Here is a 6,000-nt window from a genome sequence, read left to right as displayed (position 1 = left end):
GCATGCATATGCCTGTGTGATTGAGTGCTGGGTTTAGTGAACTTGTCGTTCCATCATCATGATCGCACTGACCTTCTCTCGACCAATGTGTTTTGGCTAATGCAGTTTTCAGAGACTGGAGAAATCAATTGCTCAGTCAGGACAGGAGGTGGGCTTGCACACTGTAGTCAGTTTACTGAGCACAGCCTATCCCCTCTTGATTTGATTTGATTTATTAGGATCCCCATTAGCTGACATCAATGGTGACAGCTAGTCTTACTGGGGTCAGACACATAACGAACAAGACATTACAGACAAAATACAATTGACATACATTTAGAAATGTCGTGTGTGTGTGCATATATCAGTTACACATACATGTCAGTACATACAGTCGTGGTCAAAAGTTTTGAGAATGACACAAATACTAATTTTCACAAAGTCTGCTGCCTCAGTTTTGATGATGGCAATTTGCATATACTCCAGAATGTCATGATGAGCGATCAGATGAATTGCAATTAATTGCAAAGTCCCTCTTTGCCATGAAAATGAACTTAATCCCCAAAAAACATTTACACTGCATTTCAGCCCTGCCACAAAAGAACCAGCTGCCATCATTTACATTTTAGTCATTTAGCAGACGCTCTTATCCAGAGCGACTTACAGTTAGTGAATGCATACATGTTTTTTTGTTTTTTTTTCATACTGGCCCCCCGTGGGAAACGAACCCACATCGCTGCCGGCCAAACCCTCCCCTACCTTAGACGACACTGGACCAATTGTGCGCCGCCCATGGGTCTCCCGGTCGCGGCCGGCTGCGACAGAGCCTGGACCTCTAGTGGCACAGCTAGCACTGCGATGCAGTGCCTTAGACCACTGCACCACTCTGGAGTATATGATCAGTCTCTATACTGTATGTTGCATAATTATAATGGCATATATTAGCATATACAGTGAGGGGATAAAAGTATTTGACCCCTGCTGATTTTGTACGTTGGCCCACTGACAAAGAAATTATCAGTCTATAATTTTAATGGTAGGTTTATTTGAACAGTGAGAGACAGAATAACAACAAAAAAATCCTGAAAAACGCACGTCAAAAATGTTACAAATTGACCTGCACCTCAATGTCAGTGATTCTCTCATTAACACAGGTGAGAGTGTTGACGAGGACAAGGCTGGAGATAATATAATAATAATAATAATAATAATAATAATAATAATAATAATAATAATAATAATAATAATAATAATAATAATATTATAATATTATAATAATATAATTAGCATGACAGATCACTCTGTCATGCTGATTGAGTTAGAATAACAGACTGGAAGCTTTAAAAGGAGGGTGGAGCTTGAAATCATGTTCTTCCTCTGTTAACCATGGTTACCTGCAAGGAAACACGTGCCATCATCATTGCTTTGCACAAAAAGGGCTTCACAGGCAAGGATATTGCTGCTAGTAAGATTGCACCTAAATCAACCATTTATCGGATCATCAAGAACTTCAAGGAGAGAGGTTCAATTGTTGTGAAGAAGGCTTCAGGGCACCCAAGAAAGTCCAGCAAGCGCCAGGACCATCTCCTAAAGTTGATTCAGCTGCGGGATCGGGGCACCACCAGTGCAAGGCTTGCTCAGGAATGGCAGCAGGCAGGTGTGAGTGCATCTGCACGCACAGTGAGGCGAAGACTTTTGGAGGATGGCCTGGTATCAAGAAGGGCAGCAAAGAAGCCACTTCTCTCCAAGAAAAACATCAGGGACAGACTGATATTCTGCAAAAGGTACAGGGATTGGACTGCTGAGGACTGGAGTAAAGTCATTTTCTCTGATGAATCCCCTTTCCGATTGTTTGGGGCATCCGGAAAACACCTTGTCTGGAGAAGACAAGGTGAGCGCTACCATCAGTCCTGTGTCATGCCAACAGTAAAGCATCCTGAGACCATTCATGTGTGGGGTTGCTTCTCAGCCAAGGGAGTGGGCTCACCTACAATTTTGCCTAAGAACGCAGCCATGAATAAAGAATGGTACCAACACATCCTCCGAGAGCAACTTCTCCCAACCATCCAAGAACAGTTGCTTTTCCAGCATGATGGAGCACCTTGCCATAAGGCAAAAGTGATAACTAAGTAGCTCGGGGAACAAAACATCGACATTTTGGGTCCATTGCCAGGAAACTCCCCAGACCTTAATCCCATTGAGAACTTGTGGTCGATCCTCAAGAGGCGGGTGGACAAACAAAACCCCACAAATTCTGACAAACTCCAAGCATTGATTATGCAAGAATGGGCTGCCATCAGTCAGGATGTGGCCCAGAAGTTAATTGACAGCATGCCAGGGCGGATTGCAGAGGTCTTGAAAAAGAGGGGTCAACACAGCAAATATTGACTCTTTGCATAAACTTAATGTAATTGTCAATAAAAGCCTTTGACACTTATGGAATGCTTGTAATTATACTTCAGTATACCATAGTAACATCTGACAAAAATATCTCATGTAACTGAAGCAGCAAACTTTGTGAAGACCAATACTTGTGTCATTCTCAAAACATTTGACCACGACTGTACACACAACAAGTAGGCCACATGGGGGAGAGGCGTGGTGCCAAGAGTGGTTGCTTTATTAGTTTTTTTGAAACCAGGTTTGCTGTTCACTTTAGCTGCGCTATATGAGATGGATAAAATAATACTGTATGTTTCCTTGAATTTGTTCTGGACCCAGGGAGTGTGAAAAGACCCCTGGTGGCATGTCTGGTGGGGTAAGTGTGTGTGTGTGTCAGTGCTATGTGTAAGTTAACTATGCAAACAATTTGGAATTTCCAACACATTAATGTTTCTTATAAAACAAGATGTGATGCAGTCAGTCTTTCCTCAGCCATAGTATTAATATTAGCCCTCTGACTACAATGAAGAGCAAGATATGCCGCTCTGTTCTGGACTAGCTGCAGCTTAACTAGGCCTTTCTTTGCAGCACTTGACCATATGACTGGACAATAATCAAGATAAGATAAAACTAGAGCCTGCAGGAATTGCTTTTTGGAGTGTGGTGTCAAAAAAGCAGACCTCTCCCCATCTTTACAACCATTGAATCTATATGTTTTGACCATGATGGTTTAAAATATAAGGTAACACCAAGTAATTTAGTCTCCTCAACTTGTTCAACAGCCACACCATTCATTACCAGATTCAGCTGAGGTCTAGAACGTAGGGAAGGATTTGTACCAAATACAATGATCTTAGTTTTATAGATGTTCAGGACCAGTTTATTACTGGCCACCCATTCCAAAACTGACTGCAACTCTTTACTAAGAGTTTTAGTGACTTTATTGGCTGTGGTTGCTGATGTGTATATGGTTGAATCATCAGCATATATGGACACACATGCTTTGTTTAATGGCAGTGGCAGGTCATTGGTGTTAATAGAAAAGAGTAGAGGGCCTAGAGAGCTGCCCTGCGGTACACCACACTTTACATTTGACATTAGAGACACTTCCGTGAGTTCTATTAGATAGATAGCTCTGAATCCACGATATGACAGAGCTTGAAAAGCCATAACACATACATGTTCTCAACAACAGGTTATGGTCAATAATATCGAAGGCTGCACTGAAATCTAACAGTACAGCTCCCACAATCTTCTTAGTATCCATTTCTTTCAACCATTCATCAGTCATTTGTGTCAGTGCAGTACATGTTGATTGTCACATAATTTCTCAATTTGCAGTAAGTCAGCCAGTTAGATGTGCAGCCAGACTTATCAGCCACTCCTTTTTCCCCATCTCTTTCAACCATACAGTTATTTAATTCATTGTCAATCCATGGAGCCTTAATAGTTCTAACAGTCAGTTTCTTAACAGGTGCATGTTTATCAATAATTGGAAGAAGCAATTTCATAAATTCATAAAGTGCATCATCTGTAGGCTCCACATCAGAACAACAAATATTTTCAACATCATCCACATGAGTCACAGCAAAATCTTTTGTATGATCTCTTATACACTATTTTAGGACCAGCTTTTGGAACTTTGGCTTTCCTGGATATAGCCACTGCATCCAATGGGTACAGATACAGCTTTAGAACAAAGTTCTACAGTATTAGTAAAAATGTAATAATAATAAAAAAAAAAACATGTGGATGATTTTGTTCCTGTAGTGTTTGTAAACAGCCTGGTAGGTTGATTATTAACCTGAACCAGATTACAGGCACTGGTTACAGTGAGAAGCTTCCTTTTGTGTGGACGACTTGATGAAAACCTCTCTGTTTACATCACATACACTATCAAGCATTTCACAAACATTATTTAGATACTGACTGTTAGCACTTGATGGCCTATAGCAACACCCCAAAAGGAAAGGCTTCAGATGTTCCAAGTGATCCTGCAACCACAACACTTCAATAACACTTGACATAAAATATTCACTAAGCATTACAGGGAAATTGCTCTGAATATATACAGCAACACCTCCTCCATAAGCGTTCCTGTCTCTTCTATAGATGTTATATCCTTGTATTGCTACTGCTGTATCATCAAAGGAATCATCTAAGTGTGTCTCAGAATGGCTAATGGATGTTTGCCGTTGATGATGAGGAGTGAAAGAGATGGGGTTTAATACTGGCAACCTGTTCAATCTCACTCACTGTGTCTTCCTGGACAGGAAGTGGAAGGTGTGGAAATACATTAGCTCTACCAATGGATTACTTTAATATCTCTATCATCATCCTCTAATAATCCTCTCTCTCTCTCTCTCTCTCTCTCTCTCTCTCTCTCTCTCTCTCTCTCTCTCTCTCTCTCTCTCTCTCTCTTTCCATACCTCCCCCATCCCCCTCTACCTTCCATCAGTGTGCTCCACCAGTAAACGACTAGCCTGTGGAGAACTTCAAAGTAGGTCCTCAGGGCTCCCCACTCCCCAGTGTAGGGATGGAGAGATGCTATGTGTTTCATGGGGTCTCACTGACAGAGCGATGTCTGTGGAATTAACAATACAACTCTACGGTTCAGAGGAAGAGAGAGAGAGGAAGAGAGAGAGAGAGAGAGAGAGAGAGAGAGAGAGAGAGAGAGAGAGAGAGAGAGAGAGAGAGAGAGAGAGAGAGAGAGAGAATGAGAATCTGTATCATGTAGTATTATATTATCACAGTTTTTCCCTCCTCCAGTACTGTATTTGTATTGTAGCCCTGGACAAAAACACCTGATTCAAATGTCAAGGGCTTGATGATTAGTTGACAAGTACAATCAGGTGTGCTTCTCCGGGGCCACAACAAGATATGTATTGTTGGGGGCAGTGGAGGCTGCTCAGGGGAGGACGGCTCATAATAATGGCTGGAGTGGAATGGCTGGAATGGAGTGAATGGAATGGTATCAAACAGATAAAAACCATGTGTTTGATACCATTCCATTTACTCCATTCCGACCATTATTATGAGCTGTCCTCCCGTCAGCAGCCTCCACTGGTTGGGTGTACTCGAGGACCGGAGTTGGGAAACACTGTAGTAGAGTATAAAAATGTTTTGTCTATCAAACCCATTCATTGTTTCAGAGTCTCGTACCAAGCTGTATATATTCTTCCCATGATGGCTCATAGTGTCTCTGATTGCTCAGGGGACATTCATACATCACTGTCTTATTGCTCTCCCTCTGCAGCTAGACACTAATGAGAAACAGTTGACTGTTCATTCGAGCCCTCAGTCATACACACTCACACACACACACATACACACACACATACACACACACACACACAGATATGCATGTGCACCCATGCATGCATGCATAGGAACGCATGCACACACACATTAATGCAGACACGGACACACACAAACATAGGCATGCATGCATAGGCATGAGCGCATGTACGCAAGCGCACACACGCACACACACACACACACACACGCACACACACACACTTACTGTCCATCATGTCATATGAGCAGAGTAAAGACAGAGCCAGCAAAAACAGCAGCTGACAGTCCGTAATAGAGCCTGGCTGTCAATGTGTTGTCAGGAGTATCCCCCTGAGGATAGAC

This window comes from Coregonus clupeaformis, unplaced genomic scaffold (genome assembly GCF_020615455.1).
Source record: "Coregonus clupeaformis isolate EN_2021a unplaced genomic scaffold, ASM2061545v1 scaf1365, whole genome shotgun sequence".
Classification (NCBI taxonomy): Eukaryota; Metazoa; Chordata; class Actinopteri; order Salmoniformes; family Salmonidae; genus Coregonus; species Coregonus clupeaformis.
The sequence above is the reverse complement of the archived record's forward strand: the minus strand, read 5'-3'. Positions refer to the sequence as shown.